An 18864-nucleotide genomic window follows, 5' to 3' on the forward strand; every position below is an offset into this window, starting at 1 on the left:
CCGCAGCAGATCCGCCGATCGAGCGCCCCGCCCCGCCGCCCCGTCTCGCCCTGCACTCTGATTGGCCACTGCCAGGGAACAAAGGTAGAGATATGCAAATCAATGCGCTCGTCAGGCCTCGATCCGGGAGAGGCGGGGACCTCTGCGGAGGAGGAGGAGGAGGGGTCCTAGCCTGTCAAGAGGGAGCGGAGCCTCCGGCTCCAGAGACTGAGGCCTCCGTGACATTTCTTTCCCCCCATCCCCCGCCCCCCATCCTAGGTGAGCAGCAGAGGGCGGGGCTCCACGGTGGCAGGAGAAATGACAACACCTCTCTCCATTCTTGCCCTATGGGTGACGTGGCACCATTTTGAATGAGATGATAAAACAAATCGAAGCACCTGGCCTCGTTTGAATGAAAGAAGATAAGAAGGATTTATAGAGAACAAGGGTGGAGGCAATGAAAGGAAAAACAGAAGTGAAAGACTAAAAAGAGCAAATAAAAACCCGTTTCTCTCAACATAGGTAAGAAATGTAACCAGTGATTGTGACAGATTTCAGATTAAGAGGACTTAGTCTACAGAGGTTTGAGAAATACTAATAAAATCGCTTCTCGGCCTTTTGGCTAAGATCAAGTGAGAAATACTAATAAACCTTATGAATGCATATGTGCAAAAGAAATCAAGGACCTTTATTCTTGTAGTGGGGTCCTGAATTTCAGCGGCTGGTTTTTGCATGAGTAAGAGCTAGGAAGCCTTTCAATAGCAGACTCTGTTAATTTATTTACTTTACTTGCTGCATCTTAAATCCTGATTCCTCACCTCTAACAAGAATATTAGAAATATATCGTGCAGTTTTTGATAGACCCCCCCAGCATAGAATAAAGTCTTGTATCAGATGTGATCAGTCCAGTTGATGTGTTTTAAGGCACTCCCTACTGTGTTCCAACTGTTAAGCCGGTAGAGAAGGCTTCGTTATTTCATAGTATTTTCTACCAATAAAAATTCTACCAATAGATTTTTTTTTCTTTTTTCTTTTTTTCGGAGCTGGGGACCGAACCCAGGGCCTTGCGCTTGCTAGGCAAGCGCTCTACCACTGAGCTAAATCCCCAACCCCCTACCAATAGATTTTATAAAGAGCTTTTTAAGGACCTGAAATGTTGGCTCAGCTGTTAAGGGCACTTACTGCTCTTGCAGAGGACCCCAGCACCCAAATGGCACTCACGATGTCTGTAACTCCAGTCCGAGGGGATCCAGTGCCCTCCTCTGACCTCAGTGGACATCAGGCTTGTACATGGTACACACGTATACATGAAGGCAAAACACTCATAAAATACTAAACTAGATCTTTTAAAAAGAAAGATTTTCAAATTCACTGTCCATTTTGAGCCTAAAAACTTCACATGGTTAGGTGAATGTATGTGTCAAAAAAAAATTTGACTTAAACAAGTTACTTAAATACATTCTCTTCAAATACCCCAACCTCTTCATACTTCTTTAAATCTCACCATACAAACACTCATGGATTTTATGTTTTTTGTAATCCTTCTCAATCTTGCATATATCCCCAGAAACATTTTTTAAAAATTAGTATGGGAAACGACCCTCCACTCCAAACTATACTACTCTACTTTTCTTTCTAAAATCCAGATTTTAAAGACCTGTGTAGTGGTGCATGTCTTAAATCCCAGTACTCTGGAGGCAGAGGCAAGCAGATCTCTGTGAGTCCCAGGCTAGTCAAAGCTGTGTAGGGAGACTGTTTTAAACTACATAAGTGAAAATAAACTAAGCCATTTACAAAGAAGTGTCAACAAGAAAATCCAGCACCAACACCCTATCAAAGGGTAAACAATTTTTTTAGGGCGGAAGTAGCTCCTTCAGTCTCAAGCTTTTCTTTTCTACACACTTCGTTGTATTTCAGACATTCTGAAAGATTTGGATGGGCAAGAGAATTGTATCTAGAAGCCGAGCTTGATAGTACATAGCTATAATCTTAACCCTGGGAAAGCCGAGGCAGGAGCATTTCGAGTCAGAGGTTAGCCTAGATGAAATAACAGAATCTATCTCAAAAAAAAGAAAAGAAGACAAACGTGGAGAGATTGGCTCAGCAGTAGACTGCATGTGGCTCTTGCAGAAGACAGGATCTACTCCCACAACTCCAGGGGAATCTATCGCCACTGGCTTCAGTGCACACTGCACTCAAGTGCACATATATTCACATTACCAGAAATAGCATGAATTTAAAAAACAAATCTTTTTAAATACTAAAAGGAAAGACATCCGATGCCGAGGAGGTGGAGACAGGCAGATAGATTCCTGGGGCTCACCAGCCAGCCAGTGGCCATTCTAGCATATGCAGCAAGCTCTTAGGCCACTAAGACTGTGTCATAAAGTAGGTGGAAAGTGCCCGCTGAATGGTACCTCAGGTTGTCTTCTTGCCTCCTCATGCATGCACACATGGGCTTGAGCACCCGCACACTTACGTGCTCTAGCACATAATCGTGCAGACACCTTCGCACCTAAGTGCATGTACACACCCAAAAGGAAAACTTGCTTTAAGTCATTGTTTGTCTACTGCTTAAAACTGTTGTCTATCACAGCAGCCGAGTTCTTTACTGGGATATGGAGGCAGGCTTCATAAAAAGTGTTTTGGTATGAAGGATATGATCCTTTCATGAAGAAATCAATGAACTGAATCCTCATGCCACCCTCAGTAGACTAGGACTGAAGTGATTGCCTCCTACCCAGTAGATGGAGGAGACTGCTAAATCCACTTCTACCCCCAGACCTGCTCTCCTGCCTCCTCCTGCCCCCTTTTCCTTCCTCACTGTCTCCCTTTGCCCCACTTGCTCTTCGTTTTTTCTCTCTGTCTAGCTTTTGTTGTTATTAATTTTTTTATTTTGTTTTCTGAGTCAGAGCTATCTACATATATAGCCCAAACTAACATCAGACTGTGTCCTCCTGCCTCCTCTTCCAGGTGTTGCAAATTCAGACACGGGCTACACCCACCAGCTGTTTGGGATGTGATTCTGTGCCACGGCAAAGACAAATTCTTATGAATCTTTCCAGATCTTCCAAGAGTCTACATGCCAAGACTGGGTTAAAGGTGTAAGAGGTTAATTGGAGAGGAAAACCTCAGTGTGGGACCCAAGGAAAAAAACAGGAGTCTGGGAAGGCTAGACCAGCACCACACAAGTGTGCCTGTGCAAGGGCGGGGAGAAGGAAAGAACGGGGCAGACAGGTCAGAAAGAAAGGAAGAAAGTCCGAATGTAGCACAAGTTTAAGATCTACAAAGATAGCTATAGTTGAATACAATTTAGTGTCTCCCCAAGACCCCGTGGGCTGAAAAGTATTCCCCATTGTGAGGTATTAAGAAGATGGAAATATAATCTAACTTCACCTTTGGGAGGTGATTCAGATTAGATAGCATCGTGGGGATGAAACCACCATGTTGGAACCTTAATGGCATTATCAAAAGAGTGAGAAACTTTGGTTGCAGAACATAAAGAACTCAAGATCAGCTGATCAGAAAACTTCCTCTCCTCTAGTTAGCTTCAATAGAGCCAGACTGTGCTATGTACACTACTGGGGAAGAAAAGCCATCCACCATCTTATCCAGCTGTGGTCTCTGTGAGCTATGTCACCAGCCTGCCAGCCAAGGTGGACAGTGTGCCCACTGAGGCCAGACTGTTGCAGAAGAAAACAAATGTTTTCTGTGGTATTCAGGCTCTGTTTTCTATAGGAGGGAATATACGGTTAGTGTTATTTATCTGATCAAAATAAGGCTGTGGAGGTCATGGGCCCTAGAGTGGGAGAGGCGCTGCAACTGTAGTTTCCTTAAATGGACATGACTTCAAATTGCCTTTTCATTGTGTGCGTTTACAGTAGACTGTGCTGCTTTAACCTTGGTCAGAGGAGCTGCTTTTTACAGTGTGTGACAGTTACTGCAAAGACTGATAACTGGTGAAAGACCCGAGAGAAAGTGACTGTTGGATACTCAGACCTAAATAGGAAACAGCTGCATAACCCACGCCTAGGCTCAGGGACTGTCACAGAAGAGCAGGCAAAAAGAATGTAAAAGCCAAATGATGGTGGGTTACGGCTGCAAAACACTGTCATCTGGATGTGTCATGGTTGCTGCACTCATAAACTCACAGCAGCTGTTGTGACCTGCACATGCTGGGGCCTCATCCACATTCCATCATGGATGGGGGATGGGCTTTCGAGGTAGCACTGCCCTCTCAGGAGCTGTTGGCAGTTGATGATTGCTGGGGGAGGGGAAATCAAAATATTCAATGGCAAATTGTCTTGATCTGGTAAAAACCTCCACTACTCATGTTCATACAAACAAGTCTGGATTAAAGTCAGCTGAAACAAAATAATAATAATAACAACAACAACAACAATAAAACTCAGTGAGTCACTATATTAGCAAGAAAAGGACATAAAAGTAGAAGGGCAATTTGTTTAAAAAATTGAGGGGTTCATTAGGAGAAAGGGTGGACAAGAGGATATATATATGATAACTTTGGTTTTATATATATATATAAAATTATCTTAATATAATATTTTATATATTATTATATATATTATTATATAGATATATATAAAATTACCACAATAAACTCTCTTGTTAAAACTCACCCAGTTGTGGTGTTGTACTACTGACAACAGAAAATGAATGAATACCTAGGCCAACAGAATGTCTTTGGCCAAACTCAGAAGTCCCCACATCTCTGTGAAATAAGTCAGACATCGGCTGAAAAGTCACCTCAGCACTATCTATAATTTCATATGAGAGCATGGGATCTGTCTCCTTAGGCTACCCACAGTGGATCTGAAGAGTGCATTTTCCAGAGAAAGAAAGAGTTTATATATGCTACGTTTATATACTGTATATATAGCCACAGTTCAAACCTTCATTCATGTTTGTTGTCATAATTTTATCATGGAAAGAAATCTGTAATCTTGGATTAATCAGGTGTTAATAATCCTTACTTAAAAAGCACTTTATCGTTTTAGCCCAGCATGATCTCAGAAAAATGTAATAATTAATTTAAGCTTAAGGTAAGCATTTCTTTTGGTTGTGAACCTTGCCTTTAATGGCTGAGCCATCTCTCCATCCTGGTCGTGATTTCTTTTTAAAGAGTTCAACATCAGGATTCAGTTTTGCTCAATACACCCTAAGGAGAGCCAGTGAGATGACTCAGTGATTGAAGGTTCCTGCTCCAATGATGAGCTGAGTTAGGTACCCCAGGACCACATTACGGAAGGAAACCCAGTTCTAGCAAATTGTCCTTTGATTTCCATATGCATACCCATGTATGTACACACACACACACACACACACACACACACACACACACACACTGTGGTGGTTTGAATATGCTTGGCCCAGGGAGTGGCACTATTTGGAGGTGTGGCCTTGTTGGACATGGCCTTTAAGACCCTTGCCCTAGTTGCCTGGAAGCCAGTCTTCTCTTGTTTGCCTTCAGAACAAGATGGTGGATGCTCAGCTCCTCCTGTACCATGGAGCTTCTGCTTGCCTGGATCCTGCCATGCTCCTGCCTTGATGATAATGAACTAAGCCTCTGAACCTGTTGTAAGCCAGCTCCAATTAAAGCTTGTCCTTATAAGAGTTGCTGTGGTCATGGTGTCTGTTCACAGCAGTAAAATCCTAACTAAGACACACACATACACTCTGACATGTTAATTAATTAATGCTAAGCAAAATGGTTCCCGCAGTGCTAACTAGACTTGATACTCCAATGCTTTCTAGGCTTCTCAGAAGTCTGAACACAGAACTAGATAAACATAAAATTATTCACATTCCATTTGTAGTCGTGCAACATGTCAATGCTATAGTAACTTCAAATTGTTTGTTGTGCCATGTCTAAGTCCCAGGGTACTATTTCCATAATCTTTACAATATTAATACTATGTAAATTACCATGTTTATAGGTTCGATGTTTTAAGTGCAATTGATAGGGTTAAATTATTTCTAATAACAAATCTCATTACAATTTGGAGGCCCATTATTCCCATGATAGTCTCCTAAGGAAACAAAAAAGGTTATCAGAGTTCATTCTGTGATGATTGTCAGACTTTCATATTGAGTGAAACACCAGGGAGGACTTCCTTGCCCAACAGTGGGACACAGAGGATAGAAGTCTCTCTCTTTCTACATCCAGATCTTGTGTAATTTCTCTGTTTTCTTAGCCCACTTTTAAGAGATTTATTATGTGTGTATTTATATGTGTATATGTGTACAGTGACTGAAAAAGCCAGAAGAGCATGTTGAATTCTCTACAGCTGGAGCTGCAGAAGGTTATGAGCCACCACATGTGGGTACTGGGAATCTTATTTACTTATTTATTTAAGTGGACCTTTTATTTTATTGTATGTGTATGAATGTATAAAGTATATTATACCCATGGCACCAGATGTCCTAGAACTGAAGTTATCTACTGATGGCTGTGAGCCACCATGTGGGTGCAGGGAACGAAACCCAGAACTTCCTCTACAAGAGCAGAAAGAGCTCTTAACCACTTACACATCCTTCCAGTCCACCAGCCTTTTTTTTTTCTATGTTGTGCCAGATTTTAGCAATTTAATGTGACACGTTCCCGTTCCCCATTCTTACAATAATGCTCTAACTCCTTTTGCTACACAACATGGTTCACTATTCATGCCAGAATACTTCGATCCAGAACTTTGTTTTTAAAAATGTTTTCCTTCTAGCCACAAATTTAAAGTCAAGACTTCCTCTTCTTCTCCTCTCTCTCTCTCTCTCTCTCTCTCTCTCTCTCTCTCTCTCTCTCTCTGTGTGTGTGTGTGTGTGTGTGTGTGTGCTTTTCATCATATGCAAACGGCTCTCCTTATGTCAGTGGAGCTAAGTCCTGGTTGTACTTGCTGTAGATGACGATCTTGCTGTATAATGTCAGCGTGCACATCTTGCTCCTGAATTTCTGAGTGAGTGTTTCTAGTGACATGGTAACTTCTGCAGTGTTACATGCAATTCCAGGGATGAATTCGAAAGTCTGGCTTCATGAACAATCAAATCCAGCCTGGTCACTGATCTGGAGCCTTTGATAAGGGAGACAGCTTGAAAAACAGGTAAGCGCTTACTCCTTTTATGTCCTCTCCACACCTTCCTTTCCCCCCCTTTCCTATCCATGCTAGCAGTGCATTCGTGAGAGTACTGGTTCAAGTGAGCTGACAGTCTCCTCAACATTCTGCCACACCTAAATAATTTCCTACCAACATACCCTATTTGAATTCTGAGACCTGAATCTGTTTCTATTTATTAATTTATTTACTTGACTTACCAGGAAATTCATTACTAGGAAATAAATTGTGGGCTTCATGCATGCTAGGCAAACATTCTGTCACTGAATGCCATCTCCAGTTCTCTCTCTCTCTCTCTCTCTCTCTCTCTCTCTCTCTCTCTCTCCCTCCCTCCCTCCCTCCATCCCTCCCTCCCTTTCTCCCTCCCCCTACATATATATCTCCATATATATATCATATATACCTTCCTCCCTTTCTCTCCCTTCCTTACTTCCCTTCCACCCTTCCTCCCCCATCCTTTTTCAGTATTTTGAAACAGGGTCTCAAGATGTACCGTTGGCGTGTCTGGAACCTCTTATGTAACTCATGCTAGTCTCTTAGAGATCTTCTTGCCTCTGTTTAGTAGGATTAAAGGCATGTACTACTTGTCCAGATCTTTTTCTATTGTTGAAATTGTAGGTTAATGTTTATTAAATTCATTTATCCAATAGCAGCTTCAAAAGATACCTGCGCTCTTTAATATAAAAGCTAATAATGCAAGCTTAATTCACATGTAACAGAGAGTAATAATAAATGTTTAGGAACTGGGTATGTGGTTCTGTGGTAGAGTCCATACCTGGCATGTACTCCTAAGTTCAGTCCTCTACACTGCAGAAAACTGTGTCATAGAGCACACCTGTAATTCCAGCCCTCTAGAGGCAGGAGGAGGAGGATCGAAACTTCAAAGGCAACCTTGACTATGCAATGAGTTGCACTCTCTGCCTTTAAAAAGAAAACTGAGGGGGAAAAACGCAATCAGGTTGATGCTTTTGAGTCTGTCTAGAGTGTTGTCCTGTCCGAGAAAGAAGTGAGTGGGGCACTGACTAAGGATGGCTAAATATTTTCAAACTTTTGAAGAAAACTTGAAAAAAAAAACCCACTAAGAAGCATAGTTTAGAAGAGATGTATCTTTTTGCCTGTTATCTCTGAACAGCTTAAGCACTCTAAAAGTAAGGTGGATGTAGTCTGATTAGCTCCTGGTATACTGGCAGTCCTCCAAACTAGAAACATCTCAAATATCCATCCACAGCAGAAATCGCTAGTCAAATCCTGGTACATCCACCCAGTGAAAATCTACATAGTACCGGAACAAGAAAGCACACCACCTCAATATTTTGGCTGTGTCTTGCAAGGCATGGAATTGAGTAAAAGGAGCCAGAGATACAAAGACATGTAATGTATGAGCTTGTTCATGATGAAACTATTCACAACAGTGAGAGGTTGATGACCACTAAAGGCCAGAGAATAGTGCATGTTCGTTGGGGAAGGACATTTAGAAACCTCTAAGTCTAGGGAAGGGCTAGAGTTCACTCTTGGGTGATGAGATTGTAGGCTATCACCTTGCAATTCCTCTGGGAAAGCTGATAGGTATGTGGAGGAGGCAGGTAGGGATTATCTACAGCCTAATGTACCAATAATCTGAGTCTTGAATCATATAAACAATGCTATTGGAGGAAAGTAATAAGAAAACCACCTGTGTTTTTCCAGACAGTTTCCTATACTCCCTTTTCTTTAGAACAGTAGCTGTCTACTAGGAAATTTCATAGGTCGATGGCCTTTGTCAAAGTGTTTTTAAATACCACCAAAATGCCAATTTTGTCTTTGTGATATTTTTGGCACAGTCTAACAATCTAGGGCAGAGAAACATCATTTTTTTTGAAATAAAAGAATATCAGCCCTCAATCATATCCTGTTTACAGAACCTCAAGTGTACTAGAACATGTTGTTTATTACTTGCCCAAATGGACTGCTTACCAACAATTTTGAGGCCTTATATAACAACTGAGGAATCTATATTAGCCTCCACCCTGGTTTCACTGAAAGTTTTACAGTCTACCTAGTTTCTAGGTTGGAAATTATCTCTTAGAAGCTGAAAAGGCTTTGTTCTTTATCAGTTCAAAGAAACTGATATTTGATACTCTGGGTTTTCATTGTTGTTGTTGTTGTTTTAAGTTTTTTGCCTTTTTCTTTGTAAAGTCACAAAATCTTGTTTTTGACTGAAAATTCTGGAATTTTTCAGAAATTCTTTACTTTAAGATGTACAAAACCAAGATTGGGTACAAAAGTAAATACCTTAGCGAAAAAGCCAACAGATTATAAATGTCTGCAAGTAAGTGATTGAAAACTACAAAATTTCCAAAGCCCTAAGGAATACAATACATGGGGCTTTTGTCAGCTTCTGCTTTCTACTCAGAACACTTACTTTATGTCTGCCTGTTGAAATCCTCAGGTTGAGCTGCCTGCTACAGCAGCTACCCTCCTTGTCTGAACTGTTGTTCCTTTGTGGAGTCTGCATCCTAATCTGATGATCTTATGTCTGTGATGGTTTGTCTATGCTTGCCCCACGGAGTGGCACTATGAGGAAGTGTGGCCCTGTTGGAGTAGGTGTGTCACTGTGGACCCTCACCCTAGCTATCTGGAAGTCAGTATTCTGCTAGCCGCCTTCAGATGAAGATGTAAAACTCTCAGCTCCTCCTGCACCATGCCTGCCTGGATGCTGCCATGCTTCCTGCCTTGATGATAATGAGCTGAACCTCTGAACCCGTAAACCAGCCCCAATTAAACATTGTCCTTATAAGAATTGCCTAGGTCCAGGGAATAGAGAGGCAAAGATTAAAACAGAGACAGAAGGAACACCCATTCAGAGCCTGCCCCACATGTGGCCCATGCATATACAGCCATCCAATTAGACAAGATGGATGAAGCAAAGAAGTGCAGGCCGACAGGAGCCGGATGTAGATCGCTCCTGAGAGACACAGCCAGAATACAGCAAACACAGAGGCGTATGCCAGCAGCAAACCACTGAATTGAGAATAGGACCCCGTTGAAGGAATCAGAGAAAGAACTGGAAGAGCTTGAAGGGGCTCGAGACCCCATATGTACAACAATGCCAAGCAACCAGAGCTTCCAGGGACTAAGCCACTACCTAAAGACGATACATGGACTGACCCTGGACTCTGTCCCCATAGGTAGCAATGAATATCCTAATAAGAGCACCAGTGGAAGGGGAAGCCCTGGGTCCTGCTAAGACTGAACCCCCAGTGAACTAGATTATTGGGGGGAGGGCAGCAATGGGGGGGAGGATGGGGAGGGGAACACTCATAAGGAAGGGGAGGGGGGAGGGGGATGTTTGCCCGGAAACCGGGAAAGGGAGTAACACTCGAAATGTATATAAGAAATACTCAAGTTAATAAAAAAAAAAAAAAAATTGCCTAGGTCATGGTGTCTGTTCACAGCAGTACAACCCTAACTAAGGCAACGTTTCAGCTTCTCACATACTGGGACTGCAGATATATGCCACCATTTTTGGCTAACAATTATTAGTATTGTTGTTGTTATTATTATTATTATTATTATTATTATTATTATTATTATTACAGTATTGGGAATTAAACCTAGTGCTTTGCATCTACACTCTACCACTGAAAGACGTCCCCAGTCACAGCCCCTTTAATTATGGCCATTAGCTTAGGTTATCTTTCTGCCTTACACGTTGGAGCCACAGTTTCTCTAGGTAACATTATATAAATTTGGGGAAGTCTCATTATTTAACTCTACATTACAATGACCTCTAAATTTAACAACTTAACACTGTAATTCTATGATCGCTCTTGATTTTCAGCAATACTTGACTACTTGTTCTACTTCCTATCAATTACGAAGAGGTATTCAAGTGACCTCCAGGCTGGTCCGGAAGGTCAAACCTGCCCGACTGGGAACCTTCCCCGTATGAAATCCGTATGTTCTCAAAACCTCTCTGCAAGGCAGGCAAAGGGCAGACAAACAAGGGAATGAGCAATGGCAAATCGTTCTGTCCCTTATTTGGGGAACAGACCTGCAGAGGGCTGGGTCTCTGTAAGAGCTACAGCCTGCTATTGACTTACAAGTTGGGGTAATCATAACACAGAGTGGAGGGGAAAGAAAGGACATTGAAAACTTCCCTTCTCTAGGCAAGGATTGGCTGTTTCTAGGAGTGATCCCCAAATGGAGAACAGTGGTAAAAGAATATCACATGATAAACATTTCTTATGGCCAGGGGGCTCTACAGATATGTGACAGGAATTGAGGAAAACAAGTATAGAATGCTATCACTATACTTTCAAGAAACTGTCAGCATTCAATGAAAATGGAGGGATTTTTCAAAATGGTGTGGCTAACCTTCTCCATATGATCTCTCCATTGAGGTTTTTGGGTTTCCTACACAGGAAACTAAGGCACAAAGGGGGACTGCCAAAACAAACAAACAAACAAACAAACACAACATAGACACTGTATCTCTTCTTCTGTATTCTACTGGGCAAAATAGACAGAGTGAGTCACAGTACAGAAAATTATGAGGGTTTGGGGGAAAAAAAAGGGACCCTTCACCCAAAGTCTGGGTAAAGCCTTTTCCAACTGAGAATCAAGAATTCCAGCACAATCAATGGTTGCCATAAGAACTGCCTCCATGGAAACCATGTCCCTTGAGTACGAAGATACTTTCAAATGAAAATGTTAAAAGGGAAATGATCCATGCCTAAGGCCTGCGCATATGCCACATTCAGTGCACCCTGACGGCTCTCCCCAGACGCTTCCTGGGAACCACTCAACCAAGATAGTCAGCTTTTGTTTACAGTAAAAACAACTTTACTTTCCCTGCAAGTCTTGTGATCTAGGGAATGACCTCATCAACTGGAATCCTTTGAGGTTTACCTCAGCAGCTGCCTTCTGATCTCACACATATTTCTTAGCAACACTTTAAGGATAGTAACTTCAGCACCTCATATAAATCCTATATGGCTGTTAAGACGACTTCTTTGAGAAGCTCACATTCACGTTCTTGAATGCCTTACTCTTTCCTGGGTAATATGAACCCTTGTGTTTAAATCTATGCTAAAAACTTGTTTTAATAAGCCTGAACTGTATCTTATACTGACATCCTGAAATTCCTTTCTGCAGTGAAGTCAAGAATCCAGTTTACCTAAGTGGGGATCTCTGAAAACAACTCCTCAGGCTTCGGCTGTGGTGTGGAGCTGTGCCTCCAGTCGACCCCTACCACTTCTGGCAATAGGTCAGCCGAAATTCCAAGAGAGGAAATAGACCCAACCTCTTTTAAAAAACAAATACAAAAACAAACAAACAAACAACAACAACAACAAAAACCCTACTTTTTTATGTGTTCAATTTTTATTTTTAATTTAGTAGGGCTAGAGATCAAACACAGAGCCTTGCGTGTGTGACATAAGCACTTTGCTAACTGAGCCACATCGTAGCCCTCAATTATTTACTTTTGCAGTTTCTAGGGATAGAACACTGGTCTTGTACATGCTAGGCAACCCCCAGCCTTTTCATTGCCTCCTATGCTCTCTCTTTTAGAGACAAGGTCTTGTTACAAAGCCTAGTCTGGCCTTGAACTCATAGTCTTTCTAGTTCATTCTCCTAAGCACTTCCACTATTTCCTACGAAGTAACCTCTTGCTGGGAGTTATAACAGAGCTTGTGGCCACTGTTATTAACTCTGTGGTGACTTTATTCTAGCCGTTCACTGCTACCAATGAACCAGCCCCAAATAAAGTTATAAACACTGAATCAGAAAGAGGCTGGGGTCAGAGAAGCCTGAAGGCTCTCATGGGCTGTAAACAAAATAGCTTCTTAGCTTTATCCTGAAACCTCAGTCAGGAGGGCTAAAATAGGAGATGGTGGCTTTTCATTCATGACTTAAGTCTCCTCCTAGCACAGAGATCATGGTGGTTGAGCTTCTTAGGTGTGGTCTTGCTTTTTCTATATTGCATGTTCCAAGACATCACTCAATTAATTGTATAACATTTTCCTACTCCAGACCAAATCACACCCAGCAAGGAAGGGAAGGACAAAAACCAGGAGGGTGAAAGAACAGGGCATTCAACTTTATCTTTCTGGCTGGCTTCCACAACTGCTTATAACACACACACACACACACACGCACACATGCACGCATGCACGCATGCACACATACAACCTTATACTGTAAGGGTCCATGATTGCCTGAAGAATGATACCCTGGACTCAAATAGTTTGTAAAAGCAAAGAGCGCTTTATTCTGCAGAAGTTGAGCATACTGGGGTCTCCCATTCTATGATGGAGGCAACCAAGTGAGCTCCCAGGCCTGGTTTAAAAGGCATTAGGGGGTTCCAGCAGTGGGGACCTTTATCTTGCTCCATCTCTGAGGACATTCCAGAACCATTATAAGGACATAGGGGCTGAAAACTCTTGCTGGAGAGGTCTGGAAACTGATGTGACCCCATTACCCTTGCTTCTGATGGCAGGGCAGTTTCTGACTAGCTGCCTGAAGCCTGGGTTTTTTGGCTTTTTTTCTAGTAACTGACTTGTCTGGGCTTGCCCAGTTACTAAGTCTAGTTTTCTGAACTGCCAACTGGAAGCCTGTCATGGAGTCAGCCTAGCCTTCTCAATATTTGCAAATTTTCACAAAACATTGAACTATGGAAACACATTTGTAGAACTCCTCTGAGACCTTGTAAGAGACGTGTAAGAGACATGTTTATACTCTTTGTCTGCTGCCTGCCACCTTCAGCCCTGAGAGGCTCTATTCCTTAGATAAGGTTTTCATTTCCTCCCATCTATTCCCTACTCGGGATCAAAAAAAGATCACTTTAAAGTAAAATTCACCCTGATTGCCATTCTAGTTTAAAGTCCTCAACAACACTTGTCGACATAAAAGTTCCTTAATATGATATGCAAAGCTTTTCAAAATTCAAACTCTCTTCCTATTGACCTTCTAGTACTCTTTGATCTAATAGCATTGATATATGTTTAATTATGTGATGTCTTCTAGTCTAATCCTTCCCAACTTCTAGGTCTGTGGTAGGCAGTGTACCAGTCAGACATGGCAAATCATACTTTAATAGTAAATTTGACCCTGACATTGTACATTTGAAATAGTGCAAATGTTTACTCAAGCACATAAAAAAATTTGCCTGAGCAAATTGTCCTCTACATGCCAAGCAGCAACCCAAGGAGTTTCTATTTCACCACAGGGTGGAGGGTACCTGGAGAACATATGCATGTTCTTATCCCTCCACTCAGAAGTGGTCTGTGAGGGCCTGGGTGTGTGGCTCAGTAGTACAGTTGTTATCTAGCTTCTGTAAAGCTCTGGTTCAACCCTAGGCACTGGAAGGAATAGAGCCATGCAATTTCGATTTGCTGCACCTTGACTAGAATGAATCCAGTGGATAGACTCAGCATAGGGTGGTGATGCAGGAATACAGTCCTGGTACTCAGGAAGCCAGAGCATCCAAGCAGATGGATAGTTCAAACTAGCCTGCCCAATGTGGGAACATTCGAGGCAAGACTGGGCTACATGGTGAGACAAAACAAATGCCACTAAAACCAAAACAAAACAAAAGACAAAAACAAACAAAAAGGATAACAACAAAATCTGGGGGGGGGGGGGGAACAAAAACAAAAAACAAAAAAACCCTTGGCTGGAATAGTGGGTAATGAGCAGTCACCTGGCCACGCCTGTCACTCAGCCGCACCTGCCATCACCACCCCACCACATGGACTCCCAGGTGCTGTCACTCTCTCACAACCAGTTAAAAATATATACAAAACTCCACGAAGGGAATCCTTAAACATTCTGCTCTTTTCTAGCCCCCATCAAACTTTAAGTAGCTAATGGATGTTTACCGAATAAACAATATTTAAATATCTAAATTGGTCAATGTGTATTACTAACTCAACCATACTCATCTGAGTAAATTATGAAACTCATTTATATGCAATTCCTTCCCTTTCCTTTGCTTGTTTTGTTTTATTGTGCTGGGATCTACCACTGAGCTATAACCAAAGCAGCAGCAGCAGTGTGTGTGTGTGTGTGTGTGTGTGTGTGTGTGTGTGTATGTGTGTGTGTGTGTGTGTGTGTGTGTGTGTGTGTTTTGACAAGACCTTGATGTGTAGCCCAAATTGGCCATGAAATCAAGTTCTTACCTCATCTAGCACCAAGTGCTAGAGTGACAGGCGTGTGCCACCCTCTGGCTGCTTGTTTTTACTTTTCTTCCATGAGAGTGCTATGGGCTTTTAACTCTTTTAAAATTGGTGAAGTTAAGAGGAGCCTGAGCCTTTCAGATTCTGTCACCGGCTGCCCAACAGAACTGCTTTGCTGTACTCCAATTCCAGATCCCATTCACTGACTCAGCAGGCCTCAGCCTCTTGAACTCTATACATTTCAAAGGAAGACCAGCTTGAAGCCGGCTCCCTCAGAGTCCTCCACCCAAATAAGTGTGAAGTGTTTTGCATACCTGAAGTCTTGGACCAGCTGTATTTCTGGAAGTTGCCTACTGCTCTGGTGAGGGAAGGGATACGAATCTGAACAGCTGTGGTTAACCTACTGGTGCTGGCAGGATACACAAGTGAGCTCCAGCAAGATGCTGGCTGTCACAGCTAGGATGAACCGCCTGTAGTTTGTCACGTTTTGCAAGAGTTGTCACACATTATTTCTACGGGAATTATGTGTATTCCCTGGGGCTCCACTAGGAGACACCTAGAAACTCATACCTGCTTATTCCAGATCTCTCAGTGTGTGCCTTTTCCTCTGATAGTCTTTTTATTTACGTTTTTTACACATACTTATTCTTTGAGAACTTCACACCTGTGCACAAGGTCATCTCTACCTCCACTGCCCTCTTCCAACTCTTCAGCCTTCCCCCGCTAAACTGTGTCCCTCTCCCACTTTCATAATTTCATGTTCTAGTTTGTTTTTGTTTAATATAGGATCTCACCATGGAGTTGTAACTAGCCTGAAACTCACAAAGTAACCCACCAGGCCTTAAACTCACAGAAATATGTTTTGGTTATAGCTCAGTGGTAGATCCCAGCACAATAAAACAAAACAAGCAAAGGAAAGGGAAGGAATTGCATATAAATGAGTTTCATAATTTACTCAGATGATTATGGTTGAGTTAGTAATACATATTGGCCAAAACAAAAGATAAAAACAAACAAAAAGGACAACAACAAAACCTGGGGGAAAAAAAACAAAAACAAAAAACAAAAAACCCTTGGCTGGAATACCCAACTTCATGTACTTAAAAAGAAGTTCCTACCTCACCGAGTCTAATTAGTTCTGCCTGTACGAGCATGCTTGCAGGACCATCCACTTGAGTATGAGCAGCCAATCAGGGGCCATACCCCTGAAGAAAACTAATTCTCATTTCCCCAACAGCCAACAGCTAACAACTGCTATGAGCCTTAATAAGTTACGAAAGTCAGCTAGAATTGGGGGCTGTGAACTCTGTCTTGTGTACAGCATGGGTGCATGCTGCGATTTTGAATGGCTTGCTTTTGTTCAGGTCTTGTTCAGGCACCTAAAAGCTGCCAAGCATTCGTGAGTGCTGTGGCCCTGTCATGTGTAGAAGACACTGTTTTGCATCAGTCGGCCCTGATGTCTGGATCTTACAGTCTTTCTACTGCCTCTTCCACAGTGTTCTCTGAGGAAGTGTGGTACAGATGTCTCATTTGTAGCTGAGCCCTTCGCTATGACTTACTCTCCGAACGTTGACCGGTAAAGTGTCTCAGCACTGACTAACATCCTCTGCAAACAGAGGCTTCTCTGACGACATCTCAGAGCTGCACTAATCTATGGTTATCATAAGAATTTATTATAGAAATGATCTTATGTCTATTTAGCAAAATAATAGTAATAGGTTTTACTGTATGGTCTATGACCTCCCCTGACGTGGGTTCATGGCCGGGTATACAGTACCAAGCAAAAGTGCCATTCTGTGGAGCAGACCTTAAACTCAATCGTAAAATGATTGGTTATCCATTCATATTAATACCACTGTTTCATGAATAGGCATATCTTTTCATTATCTGTCCATGTTTCTAATTATTATCTAAATGGATAAATCTAGAATGAATCTACCTTTTGGTGGTCTAAATCTATTTACTGCATTTTGCTGTGAAGTAATTAGTCAGAGTGGGATGTTTATTTGATTCTGGTCAAGAAAGATAAAAATGATGTAGGAATATTTGCTTCGTGTCATTTACTTAGTTCTTTGTCAAATTCACTATACAACTATATGCATATATCTGTATATATGTGCATACATATGCATATATATGATTTATTAGAGTGACTTATAAACTATGGTCCAATAGCAATAATTGTCTACCAGAGGAAAGTTCATGAATCCAGTAGTTTTTCAGTCCCCAAGGCTGGATGTCTCGGTAAATGCTATGATCCTGAAGTTGGCTTTAATGCCAGTGAGTGAATCAACTTGCCAGTGAGAGGAAAGGGAAGCAGAGAAAGAGCAAAACTCCCTTCTTCAATGTCCTTTACATAGGCTGCCACCAGAAGGAGTGGCCCAGATTAAGGGAGGTTTCCTCATTTCAGAAGATCTGCATTAAAGGTGGGTCTTCTCACTTTAAATGATTGAATTAAGAAAAATCCTCTCAGGGGTACTCAGCTGCTTGGGTTTTAGTTAATTCCACATATAGTCAAGTTGATAACCAAGAACAGCCATCACACTTGCAATAATAGGGTGGTGGTGGTGGTGGTGGTGGTGGTGGTGGTGGTGGTGGTGGTAATGACTGCTCTTAGATAAGGTCTAATTTTATAACTCTAACTGTCCTTGAACTCATATAGATCAGGCTAGCCTTCTATATATAAAACAATCCTTCTGTCTCAGTCTCCTAAAGTGCTGGGTTTCCTGGTATACACCCCCATGTCCAGAAATATGCCCAGAATTTGCGTTGCTCATTATAGGACAGTGGTAGAGCTTCATAAGAAAAAAAAAACAGTTTATATATTAATTTATATTCTTAAAAGTGACGATAGGACCAGAAAGGCAAAATATTTCAGAAAACCAATGATCTCTTTCCTTGCCACGTGAGTGGGATGTTGGAAATATCCAACGAAAGCTCTTGAAACTAACAATAGCTCTCCCAGCGCTCCAATTAAATTCTCCTGTATGGACAAACAAAACCAGAACTAAATTCTTACTTCTGCCATTGCATACTGCCAGCATACTGTTAATGGAGATGCTGTCATACAATAGAAGATTCCTAGGGTCATCATCTTACACGGAGGAGCACAGACAACTCATCCCCACTCTCTTCAATGTCCAGCCACTTCCCACAACACACGTTCTGAAATGATTATTTCCAGGGTCCCTGTAGTCTTCCAGAGGACCAGGTATAGTGAGCAGTATTCACCCGTACCCAAGCATGGCACGTGCTAATGATGGAACTGTGAGAAGATATGCAGATGGAGCACGCCGTGGTCTCCTCTCACCTCCTACAGCTCACTGTGTGTGTATAAATGTGTGCTGTCAGGTTCCCTGTGTTGACTCTGCTGTTATGTGTTAGGTGTACACCTCTTGTCCAGGTAACCGGTTTCACTAGCTTCTCCCTTATTGAAAGTAAACAATTCTGCAAAAGCAGCACTTGTAACTCAGAAGAAGTTCATTCTGCCCTATCTGCAAAGATGGGCCTTAGGGATGACTGGCAGCCACACTGATTCTGGGAAAGACCAGTGGTCTGATCCAGGTGAACCTCCCAGCCTTGCTTGGAAAGGGTGGGCTTTG

General features: G+C 42.1%; 1 long non-coding RNA gene across 1 annotated transcript; it reads left to right on the forward strand.

Moving 5' to 3' along the window:
- Nucleotides 1-364: 364 nt before the first annotated feature.
- LOC134479367 (uncharacterized) lies at nt 365-4618 on the forward strand. Its single transcript, XR_010052637.1, has 2 exons — nt 365-501; nt 2953-4618. It is a non-coding gene; the product is annotated as an uncharacterized LOC134479367 (long non-coding RNA).
- Nucleotides 4619-18864: the final 14246 nt, after the last annotated feature.

This window comes from Rattus norvegicus, chromosome 6, assembly GCF_036323735.1.
Source record: "Rattus norvegicus strain BN/NHsdMcwi chromosome 6, GRCr8, whole genome shotgun sequence".
In the NCBI taxonomy this organism is placed as follows: domain Eukaryota; kingdom Metazoa; phylum Chordata; class Mammalia; order Rodentia; family Muridae; genus Rattus; species Rattus norvegicus.